General features: G+C 44.7%; 1 long non-coding RNA gene across 1 annotated transcript in view; it reads right to left on the minus strand.

Moving 5' to 3' along the window:
* The window catches only part of LOC109307457, a 65,453-nt gene extending 54,324 nt beyond the window's left edge, over positions 1 to 11,129 (minus strand). Inside the window, exon 1 of the long non-coding RNA XR_002100270.1 lies at positions 10,878 to 11,129. This is a non-coding gene — a long non-coding RNA (uncharacterized LOC109307457). The remainder of the gene's footprint in view (positions 1 to 10,877) is intronic.
* Between the last annotated feature and the right edge of the window lie 1,667 nt (positions 11,130 to 12,796).

The following is a 12,796-nucleotide window of genomic DNA, read 5'->3' on the forward strand; positions in this document are numbered from 1 at the left end:
TCTTTTTGGATGAAAATCAAGGTCTCACATCTATTCTCTGGAGGGTTCCCAACCTCCCTACTTTTTGCTTCCACTTCTGCAATCTTCCTGTAGATATATCTAATGTGCCTTTCAACCAATGGCCAGCAGCTCCACTGAACTGCTGGAAAGATGATAGTTTGTTTTAAATAGATTTGGGCCTAAAAAATTGAACTAAAGGAGATGATGAACATCAGACATCACAATGTGATTCGCATACTGCCTACAAATTCTCCATAAGGCCATAACCATGTATACTTAGTCCTTTCCTTACCATTGCTAGAATGAACCTCATAATCTGAGTAACAATTGAGATGACACAGCTGTTTTTACAGTTTACACTGTAAAAGTGGTCTTTAGGCAGTTGCATTTGTCTCAAAACTTCTGGTTTGCATATCACAACAGCACAGGGAATGATATCAATAAAAAGATTAGCCTGAAAGAAAAAGCTCTTTGAAAAGGTCCACAGTTTTCCAAGCCATGAGAAAAGTGAAATTATATATTAAATAAGTCAGGTAGTAACAATGTAGTGTTTGAAGCCACATCTTTATAGTTCTAGTAGAGAACACACTAGTACAGGGGTAGCCACCCTGTGGCATGGTTGTGTGCAAGACTTGTGGCAGATGGGCTGGGGGAGGGGTGAACAGATCACACAGCAGCAGATAGGGCAGGAAACAGAAAGCAGAGCAGCAGATGGGGCAGGAAGCATGGTGCAGGAAGCAGAAAGCACAGCAGAAAGTAGAATATCTGATCACATGAGGGAAGGGGATCAGAGTGGCACTGTGGGCAGGACACCCAGGGCAGATGTAGGGCTAATCTGTGGCATACCTGCCAAAAAGGTTGGCCCCTACTGCCCTAGCAGATATTACCTAACAAAAGGCATTAAATCTGAGGGGCGAAATTCTGGTTCCCTTGAAGCCAACAGGAGTTTTGCCATTGACTCTACTGGAGCTAGAATTTCACACTTAATATCCACTGTATTTTAAAAGTATTTAAAAATAAATTGAGCATTTACTCTTCAGTAGGCCAGACCTGAAATAAAAGCCTGTGCAGAACAGAAGGCTGCCCATGGAAGGTTTTCTAACAGAGTGAGAATGTCGCATCTCCTGGTGCCATTTCTACCAGTGTAATTACAGCGTGTTGGAGCAGCCTCATTGCACGTGTATAGGCACCCCAGGTTTCTGGATAAGAGTTGGCCATAAACATGACAGTAAAATTTAATGAAATGGTGTTTTTATACCCATAACATTTATGAATCCTACAACTAGTCTGTTCAGATTATTATTATGGCAGTAACAGCCATAGTAGCCCCAATCAGGGCCCAGGGCCCTACTGTAATAGTACTATGCAAACACAGGAAAAAAGATGGTCCCTACTCTGAGCTGCTTACAATCTAAGGGTACAGGCACCCAGGGCCGTCCCTAGGGGGGTGGATCGGGGAAGCCACCCCAGGCCCCGCGCTCTGGGGGGCCCCGCAGAGCTGGGCGGAGAGGCCGCGGCTGCATATCCCACCCGTCCGCCTGGCAGGTTGGACGGCTCTTTGCCTGTTCCGGCTGGGAGTTCCAGCCGCCACCCGTCCCACCGTGTCCAATGTGCCCGGGCTTTCACCCCCCAGCATAAGAGTGCCATGGGATAGGAAGAGGGAGGTAGGCCCCACACAGGCCGCTTTGCCCAGGGCTCCACACCCTGCTGGGATCGTCTCTGCAGGCACTTATATAATCCACATATTAGTTAACTAAAATAGTTGAGGAAATATTTTGGGGGTCTAACTATACTACAGAGCCAATGCTGCACCATGCCACCTTTCACCAAGCCCTACCAGGCCCTGTCAAAAACAGTTCACAGAAATGCAAATAGTACTGTAGGCTGAATTTTTCCAAATATTGCAAACACGTAAGGGGAAAAGCCTCAGTTAATGGAAGCATACAGTAGAGCCCTATGGGATGTTGAAGGAAGTTTATATAAATTTTACTACTGCTCACTAAAAGGCAAACAATTTAATACTTTGCTCTTTGGCATTTCCTTAGTCTTTGGACTTCTTTTTAATTTGTACCTGAGGACTTAGATTAGCTGGGAAGGGTCATGATAGAAATTCCTATTTCTAGTTTTTCTCTTTATGTTTCCTTTTGGTCAGCCTACACAAACCCAAGTGGATTGCTTGAAGGAAGAGGGAAAAGAATGGCCTTTTAATTTAAATTCTGTCCTTGAGGGATCTGACTGCAGCTAAATGTGTTTGGCATTAGCCTCTATTTTTCACTTTTCACCAGAGAGAGAGAGTGAGAGAATAACAGCACAGTCACCCGTTTCTAATTCTGCTCATGAACTCTCAGACTAACGAAGATGATGGAAAAGGAACACACACAAGAAAAGTTGAGTCACAGAATACAAGATTTGCTCTTCAACCCAAGAATTCCTTTGGGAAAAGATGGAGAAAACAGGTAGTGTTTTTCATGCAAGCCTGCATATTCATCCAAGCTTGCATCAATATGCAAGCCTGGATTCTCTGTTAGCCAAGATTATGCGCCCCAAAACAGAGTAAAAATAATGTTACTGAGACTGCAAAGTCAAGTCATTCAGTGCACAGAACGGAACCTTTGTGGGGATGAACCGTCACATGGTGAAGGACTCTGTTGCACATAGGTCCCATTTTTCATTAGTTACTGAAGTTCCAAGGCGTGTAAATGAGACAGAGGATTTCAGGAAAAGGAAGGAAGATCTCACAACCAAAATACATGTGTGACACCCTGAACAACTGGATTTTACATTCTATTCCTGCTTCTGCCATAGCATGTCTGTTTAAGTGTAGTCGAGTTACTTGGGATTTTCCTACGCAGCCAAATGCAGGTGTGATTGGAGAGTAGGGAGGCAGACTAGTTTTAATGTAACTAGCACTGGTAACACTTGTGGTGAGGATACAATGGCATGGATTTAAGGGTAGGTTTGCAACACATGTAGTCACCTAGACACTGGCAAAGTAGTGCATACCATGCTGAAGCTAAGTGTACCGTATCTTCACTACTTCTGTTATCGAGGCACGGATAGTGTGGGTATGTCTGCCTATAATACTCACACCTTCATTCAACATGTTGATCCAGCCCTAAAACAAATTTTCAGAGGGAGCCAGTCATTAAATGTATGTCACTAAGGCTAGGAACAGACATTGTATTTGTCCTTGGACAAGTTGTGCTTGTGTTTGTCCCAGAACAGAAATATTCCAGCACTGGCATGTACACACATGTCCTTCTAATCAGGGTTTAGTGAATGGTTGAATGAACTGCTGCTTCTCTGCCATTGATTCAACTGTGAAATCCCAAGACAACTATTCAGATGTTCTTTATGATGTCCCACAATAAACTGTCAGTACATCTTACCCTGTGAACCATTTTAGGATTTACGCAGGGACAATGGTCTTAGATGGCTGAACTAGTGCACCTTGCGCTGGGATAAAATGGTTTATTCCAGGATGAATATGATGTCAGTTTGTAGGCTTAAAATCATTTTATTGGTGTATTTGACCCTGGATTCTGATTGCAGAAGTTGTAAACACACAGAACTACAACTGAAGTCAATAGGAGCTGTGCTTTGAATAAATGGAGTATTGTATGACAATGAGGACTTCCCTTTCCTTTCTTAAAAAGATCATTCGATAATTCTAGCCATTCAGACTTGATATATTGATGTATTGTTCTGAAATTTAAAAAATACTTAGTTTAAAAAATGCCATATTTATCCATTATTTCCACCTGAAACTATTCCCTGAATTTAGCAAATATTTGCAAATACCTTCCAAGTGTACCCTATCACAGCATTTTCAACAAATAAATCATCAGGAAAAAAAAATCATTGCAACTCTGGTGCATTTTCTAGTGGCTGGGGAGGTCGGGGGTGTTGTTTGTTTGGTTGGCTGTTTGAAGAGAACTGGAAAACCAAATTCCATTATGTGGCATAACCATTCAGGTCATGATCAAAATTAAAAACTTCAGAGCCTACAGACCTCTGTTATTTGAGTTAATGGAGTAAATGATATTGATCCTCTATATGTTGTGGGATGGGACAGTGCCAGAGGATTTCATAAATATTTGCTGTCACTAGTTGGGACTCTCCATTCCAGTTCCAGTGTCTTCAATTAGCCAGTCCTTGCTCCACTCCTCTGAAATCTCATTCCAAACTATATCTTGGTACTTGCTAGGAATGATCTTCCCATCTCAGCCTCCTCCCCCTAACAATTGCCTCTTGCTCCACCACATATGTGTATGTGTTTCTCATCAGATCTGTCCAGTAGTGTAACTAGGGCAGACCAAGCTGTGCACCCACTCTGGGTGCTGACTATGAAGGGGTGTCAGGATCCCCGCCGCTGCCACTCCACCCCCAGCAAAGGAGTCTTTTCTGTGGCAAGGGAAGCCCTGCACTGCTGCAGCCTACCACAAACTACGAAGTGCAGCGCCACAGCAAACAGTGCGTCTGGAGGACAGGTGGACTAAGCAGAATACCCCCACTCTGATCTATTACGGTTGGCATACCCTAACAATCTCCCTCTCCACACTCTGTCCCCTGGACCCAGTTTTTCAGTAAGCTCCCTACACCACTCGATCTGTCTTCTTGTAAGCCAGAGGCCTATCTTAAAGGATTAATGCCACAGCACAGTCCAGTTTCAACCTCTGACTCATAATGTATTGGTTACAATACAAAACATAAGTAAAATACCAAAATAAAAGCCTTCATTTTCCCCTACAGTTCTTCAGCACACCAGAGGTACTGGCTGGCTTTTATGAGGTTCAGACTCAGCTGTCACCTAATCCCTGGTCTCCTCATCAGGGAGGCAAGTGACTTGTCCTGTGACACTTTCTCCTACCCTTCACTCTAGGGCATGAGTGCCAGAGCATGGCACCTGGAGGCATTTTGCTTGGCTCAAGTGCCTTGGGGCAGACAACAGGGAAGGGGCCAAAGCTACATTGCCAAAACAAGGATCAGGCCCCTTGCAGCTCCCCGGCCATCCACCCCTGGCATGCCAACATCTTACAAGTTGTAGTTGTGGGTATTTTCGGCACTCTGCCCAAAAACATTGCTGAACCCTGCTCTATGGGTTTTGAGTCCCAGCCTCCTTAACCAGATAATTTAAATTTTGCTCAATGAAACTCTTATTCCTAGTTCCCCTCTCCTGCTACTGCCTTCTCTTCAGCCTTCAGTCCCACTGTCCCCCCTATAGCTTTTTGTCCCAATTTGCTTTCTTGGTTTCTATTTCAGGTCTTTCTCCTACCCTTTACGTTTTTTATTCCATTTCTAGGCTGCCTTCACCTAGCAGGTTAAGGGGAAAATGAGAACTAGAGAGAGCATTTCTCCACTTCCAGTTCTGGATCTCTGGATCTCTCTGCAGCCCAGAGATAAAGGCCAAATTTCAGTTCCCTTCTTCAGGTCCTAAAGGTTCTCGAAACACCACTTTGGGTTTCTTTGGGTTTTTTAAACATGACATGAAAAAATAACGTATTTTCCTCTATCTGTTTCTCAGAAAAAACAGCCATTTGGGTACTTTAAAAAAAGCGGGGGGAGGAGCAAAATCTGTCTGAGGCAAAAAAAAAAAAATCCATCATGAAAAATGTGCAACCTCTGCATACAATTGCAGAAACCAGTCTTGCAAACATTAACTACAACTCCAGGCGCATATTATAGTTTCTGATCTACGGCAGTATTTGGCCTCTCCCTTCATAGTCTCTCTAATAGCCTTGTGAGGGACTTTATCAAAGGCTTTTGAAGTTCAAATGCATTGTTTCAATCAGTTCTTTTATTCACTGTGTTATTGGCAGATGCAAAGAATTCTAATAGATTATTGAGACAGGATTAATTTACCATTTAATCCTAATGTTCATACTCCGTATAGATGAGATTTACTGAGGCGCCCTTAACTATGAGTTGACAACATTTTCTGTGCTGGTATCTCATATATATTTGCTTGGTACTCAAAATCATGGAGACAAGGACATTATAAATATCTAGACAGATTAATAATGTAGCACCAAAGAGGAACACAAGTCAGTTATTATTAATGCCAATATCAAATGCTATCTTGAGCAGCAGACAAGATCATTTCACTCTGCCTCAAGAAATTTAGAGATCAATGAAGCCCACACATGGAGTGGCCAACCTGGCCTTAGAGTCAAAACATTTAAAAGTGCTAAATAATCTGAAAAATGCACTATCTTTTCATTTTATTTTTAAATCAATACTATTTCTCTCCTGTTTCACTTGGTAAAGAAAACGGACCTGTGGCCTTAGCGTGGGGCAGTCAATTTATGCTGACTGACCTTGGTGGAAATAATTACAGAGCACCATACCCAGAGTCAAACTAGAGGGATAGAAGCTAAAATGAAAACCTAATATTGGAAAGAATTGATCAGTCTTCTTTCTCTCTCTCTCTCTCTGGAGCCTATTCAAAGCTCATTTATTGGAAAGACTGATGGCAAGGTAGAGACTGTGGGACTAGTACAGGCTCACTGTGCAATGCACTTAAATGATTAGGGAATATTGGACACCTTAGCTGGAGTCAGCTGTTTGTCCTTCAGTCTCAGAGTTGCAGAGTGCTGCCTGCCAGTTGTACATCAGAGCAGTTAAGCAGACCCTTAGATGAGCCATTTAGTATTGATGATAGTGCAGTAGTCCTGAGCTGATCAATAGCATCATTCCTTCTCTGCCTTGGCTAAGAGCTAAAGAGACTAGTTGGTGCATATGTGATGACTAGAATTTAATTATACATCAGATTGATTTTCAATTAGAACACAAGGGAGCTGTTTGCCAGAATTTCAAATCGGTGAGCAAGTCCCTGTCTTCTGAACAACCCTTTCTTCTCCCCGGTTTCCTGCCCCACATGGAAAAGTGCACAAACTATCATCAACCCTTCATCTACAAATGAACAACTTGTATGCCGCTAGGCTATGGACAGACAGACATTACACATACATCAATTTAAGTGATCAGAAACTGGTTTAAACCTGTAACAGAACAGACATTCAGTGCACATAAACCAGTTTGAAAATGGCTGAAACCGGTTTGAGATAAACCTGGTTGAATGTAATATCAGATTTAACTGATTTGGCTCAAACCGGTTTATGCAATGTCTGTCCCCAACCTCTTGCTGGTTGAAGATAAACCAGACACCCCCAGCATACCAGCAAGCTCTCTGGGCTGGGCAGGGCTCTCTGCTCCACAGCAGAGCTGGCCCCCAGCACCATGCCAGCTCTGGAGAAGCTGCTGGGCTGTGCTGGGATCGGGACTGGGGCCTGCTGTGCCTGCCCCTTCTCCAGCACCCGATGTCATTGCCTGGGGCCAGCAGCCCCGCACCGCCTGGTGGGGCCCAGAGCCAGGGGCTAAACTAGGGCCAGCCTCTGCTGCACCACTGGGCCAGAGAGGACAGAGCCCTCAGGCACCCCATGCCTGCCCTGAGTCATCCACGGGAAGAATCCAGCACAGATTGGCAGCTCCTCCAGAGCTGGCATGGTGCCAGGGAGTGGGGAGGTGGAGGGGAGGGAAGTGGGCTCCTAATCTTTGCACAGGGCAAGGGTCAGCTGCAGCTGGGCTCAGCCTCTGCTCCCTGTGTCCACACCTTGCTGTTGCTGCTTGGCTCCCTGGCGCTGCGCTACCTCTGGAGGAGCCACCAGGGTCTGATTGCCCTCCATGACCTGGCCTGGCTGGGAACCCATTCAGAGTTCGATGGTTCATTCAGAGGCATGGGCAGTCAGCTCCTGCCACTGTGCACACTGTGGGGGAGCCAAAGGAGGGTGGGCATGTCCCCATTCCCTTGTCTCCCTTGCACCACACCACTGCACGAGTCTCTGGGCTCTGATTGCCCTACAACCTGGCCTGTTTGGGGCTCCATTCACCACAGATGGGGTCCCAGCTGGGTTGTGTTGTGGGACAATCTGAGCCTGGTGGCTAGTCCAGGGTCCCATCTGCAGGCTGCTGACTAGCCAATCGTGTGCCACCAGAGACGGGCACAAAACACTCCCACCCTGCCATTCAAACAGGTGGGGGTGGGGAAATGCCACAGTGTGCTATAAGTAAAAATAATTTTTATACTCTATACTATATAGTATTCAAGTCCCTAACCCCCTTTTCCCCATAAGCCTTTAGTTTTACCAACCGTGATTTTGCCAACCACAGGAACCTAACCCCCAAAGATGGCAAGGGAAACCTGTATTATCATGATCTCACATATTCTCCAACACAACAGTTTTGAATTCTGCATCAAGACCCCATATTTCTTTGGAAAATACTGGATCTGTATTTATTTCCCATCAAGCAAAGGCAGAGCAATAATTCCTAAAGTTGAGTAAATGTACCACAAACTCATAAAAGTAGTCACTCTACAAGTAGTCAGGTGCCTAACTGAGCTCAAAGCCTTGTTGCATAGTCTGAAATTCACATTGGCTAAGTACAGACAGTTAGAAAGCCTAAGGCTGACTGGATTCAATCTTTGCAGGTTAGTCTAAGCTGCATAGATTGAACTGATAAGCAAGTGAACAGACATTTACTTTTGATTCTGGAAATGCAGCCACATGGCCATAGTGGCCCAGGCCAGAAGCTGAGGGGCACTAGAGCACACCTCCCTGCTCAACTGAAGCAGACAGCTTGGGCCAAGGCTAAGGCTAGTCTACACACCATGCAAGGGGGAGTTTGCAAGGGAGGTGCAATGCATCCTGAGATACTGGAGGACTGAGTTAACTTGAATCTGGAGGGGATCTGGAACAGAAGTCCAAGAAACTGATTTAACCAAAATCAGTTAAGTCTGATAATATATCCATCCAGGTTTATCTTAAACCAGGTTCTGTGTTAGGAATGTCAATACATGTGCCCAGGGGGACAATGAGCTCAATAAGGGTGGGGGGTTTTGAGGGGGCACGGGTTGTTTGTTTTTTGCCTTACTATGTACATCAGGCTTCAGGAAAACTCAAGCAGATAAAACAGTGGGAGCATCTCTCTCAGCCTTCCTGAGACCAACAGCTTATTATGTCACATCCATGCCTTATAAGCATATTCCCATGTTCTGAAAGCAACCCAGTGGCATTCATGTGCAGTCTGCAGAAATGGATGTATGTGGACACAACATTATGATGGGGATAGCTGAGCTATCCTATCTCCCTAATTTGCAAAAGAAAAATAGGCACATGCTGGCCTGACCATTTCACCATCCCCCAAAATTCAATCTGGAAGAAGTTTTAAAGTCTCAAGTAGATATTTAACACCTTTGGCACTATTCTTGTAGATTGTGTATCTGTAGAACACAGGACTGGAAATGAACTCCCCAGGTCACCAAGTCCAGTCCCCTGCAGTTGCAGATAGTCATCTAACAAACATTTGTCCAAAAAAGGGCCACTTCACCCCTTCTAGCCATCACGAGCTACAAAGCACATGCTAACTAAAAACCCTACCTAGTGTCACAGGAGGAAAGCAGAGCGGATAAAAGGGACCATCAATACAGTGGCAATGACAAGGAATTTCTATGTAAAATATGGTCAGATGATCCTGGCAACTGGACCTTGCCTTACACTATGGATAAAGGAAAGCCTGTACCCACCTAGACAGTCTAACCTGAAAAAAAATCCTTCCTGACTCTTAATCTGGCATTCAGTTTACCCCTGAATATGTGAGCTAGACCAGTGGTGCTCACTGCTTTGGCCCCAGAAGCTAGATCAGGCCCCACACTGCTCTGATGTCCTGGGACTGAGACCTGGGCCACCACTGTTCAGCCCCACCTGGCCAACATCAGTCTCCAGGGGCCCTGCACAACCCCTGCCCAGCCACAACATGCTATGATTAGGCCTCGCATTGCCCTCTGTACCTCATCTAGCATGCAGGGCCATGGCTCATGGGGCTCCCCACAGATTTCTTGGGAGCCTCACAGGCCAGATAACATGGTGCTAGGGGATAGATCTGGTCCATGGGCTATGACATGATCACCCCTGAGTTCACAAGCAACTTGTATGCGGGGCATGGGGGTAGGAGGCATGTTCCCCCCCGAACAGGGTCAACACCACCAGCAACATCTGCAGCCCATCACCAAGACTGCCGACAGAGCCTGCAGGCGCTTGCCAGCATTGCTCCCACTGCCACCGTCTGTAGATGCTTCGTCAGCTTCGTCCCCATTGTTGGAGACCCATACTAGTTGAGTTTCTCAGTTAGACCCACCAGCGTACCACAGCCAAACTCACTTCTAGCAATGGTTTGTGTCTAGTCCTTCAGAGGGAGACAAAATAAACTGGAAGCAATATAATATATTCAAGGTGCAGGGGAAGAGGCAAAACAGAAATTCTTCCTGGCCCCAGCAGACGACTGGTAGAAGCCCTGAAGCATAGGATTGATACAGTATAATACAATGCAATAAGTGATGTAAGCGCATTAAAAATTTAAGAGACAGAAGAACGAACAAGGGAAGGAAACTTAATCCAGCAAGAGTTATCACGACTACCCAACCCAATTTACACACATAAAACTCTAGAATTCCCTGTAATCTAATCTAAGGCATCTCCTCTCATCTTCCACTGAATGTATTTTTTTTTCAAATAGGACCCAAATCAGCAGAAAAAACTTCGTAATAGTGAGAAATCCCACTGAAACCCTGGGGGCAGCTCACAGGAGTCAGCATTACAGCTGGTAGTAGGTGCCTGTAGGAGCAGGCCTTTATTGCTAAATCTTTGAGGCTTGAGTTACATTTGCAACATCCAGCAGCTGAGTAGGAGAGGCATGAATAGTAAGAACATCTTGTCTGTCTGTGGACTTCTAAACACTACCAAGATCAGGTACACAAAGTTCAAGCAATCAATGGAATCCATCTTTAGAGCAGACATATGTGGTTGTAACAGATACTGTACCTTTTATGTGAAGGTGAGAAAAATCCACAATAGGAAGGTCTCAGATGAACTGAAGTCACCATCAGTGCTTCACAGGGCTTTCTTATCTCTTTTGCTTCTGTTTCTTAGATTTCCCTTGAAAGCTTGATTTTGGCTTTGACATGTGGATGCTAGAACAAAAATGGAAATGTGTAATGTTTAGAGCAGGGAGTCACTTGAAGTCTCTCTGGAACTAATGAAACAAAAAAGGAACTATAAATAAATTAACTTTCCTGAAAGTTTAAGAGCACTTTGTGATTAAAGTTTAGTTCTTCTCATGAGGATTAGGCCCAGTTTGTGTTTCCTGACATTTAGCACTCTGGGGTGTGAGAAGCACACGGCATAATGAGCATAACATTAGTGCAGTAGCAGTCCACTCCCTAAGGGAGACTCTCATTCAGCATTACAGTGCTCATTAGAATATTTTCCCAGGCAATCCTAAACCAAGGATTAAGAAAAAGGATTTTCACAGAGCAACAAGGCTGTGAAAAGAACAGACAACAGGATGTTTTGGTACACTGAGGTCCTGCATCAGCCCTCTCCTCTCCTTAGCAAATAGTGCTGCATTTAGGACAAAGAGCAAGTCATCCATTGCACAAGCACCCTGAGCAAAAACTTACAATTGAGTTTTACCTTGAAGAGTCTAGAGAAATTAGAAGCAGGCTAACCTTATATATTTGGAACCCGAAAGATCTAAACTAAGCCTCTTTTTCCTGCCCATGCCCTGGAGATGACTAAATCACCAGCCTTCCCCTGGAGATGGCTACTAGGGCATCAAAATCACGAGCCTTCTCCTGCATCCTGTGTTGTGGAGACGGCCTACCAGAGCATGGGGCTTTCCCTGGCCTTGTCTTTAACCATGCAGCACAACTGGTTCTGTTGCAAGTCCCCTGAACCAAACTTTCAGCATTTGGATTCAGGGCAGTAAAACAAGATAGCTCAGTTTGATGAGGAATGAGTTTACCTCCTTCATGTGAGCATTCAAGGAGCAACCTGACAAACTACTTGAGCTTCTCTGGTAAGCTGAGGTCATTTTTTGAGATGGGTGGACTGGGCAGTTTGCCTCCAGATAGGTGACATTTGCCACTCAGTTCTTCTCCCCCTGGCTCTTGGCAACCTCAAATCAACTTGGACCAAAGTGAATATGCTGCCATATTCAGTGAGGAACTGTGTCGTTGCAGTAGTGAAGCATCCTGCCATTGAAATCTAGGACAATTAGAGGACGAAAGAGAGGAAAGTGTCCAGCGTGCTACCACCAGAGTGCTGCCTCCAGGAAGCAGGATTATTTAATGCTAATTCTCTATAACATTCACTAGTTCTGATGTCAAAATTCTCCTCCCCTTCCGCAAAAATTTTATGAGCCTGCTTCACTTTACTTCTGAATTCTGATGTGCCACATTCACTTCTTGTTCATTCCAACCTTCCATGCATGAGCATGTCTGTCTACTTATTCTTCATAATATGTGTTCTACATATGCAATTCATGAGTCAGTTCATATATGAGAGGGCTTTCCTTTCTCCAGTTCTTACCTTACAATCTTTTCTCCATATTATAGCCTAACTTGAATCTCCAGTTTGCAGCCTTTGTTTTTGTAACCTGGGCGGTACTCCAAGAGGTACCCCCTCTCCAATTGAAGGGATCAAAGCAGGTACCCAAGCACTGTGGGAGGTGTAGGGACTCTCCTCCCCCTATAGAGCAGAGCCAGACCACCAATGGGGACTTAACCATATACTTTTTAATGAGAGAACAATACTGGGAACATAACCAGTATAAACCAGGGGGGATAGGGGACACTACAATGCCCCAAAGGGGCAGGATTCAACAAAGGTCAGACACTTACAATCATAGATATATTCATCTAGTCAACAACCGAAATGTAAAACACAAACAGCAGAACAAA

The sequence above is a fragment of the Crocodylus porosus genome, unplaced genomic scaffold (genome assembly GCF_001723895.1).
Source record: "Crocodylus porosus isolate Cpor-Errol unplaced genomic scaffold, CroPor_comp1, whole genome shotgun sequence".
In the NCBI taxonomy this organism is placed as follows: Eukaryota; Metazoa; Chordata; order Crocodylia; family Crocodylidae; genus Crocodylus; species Crocodylus porosus.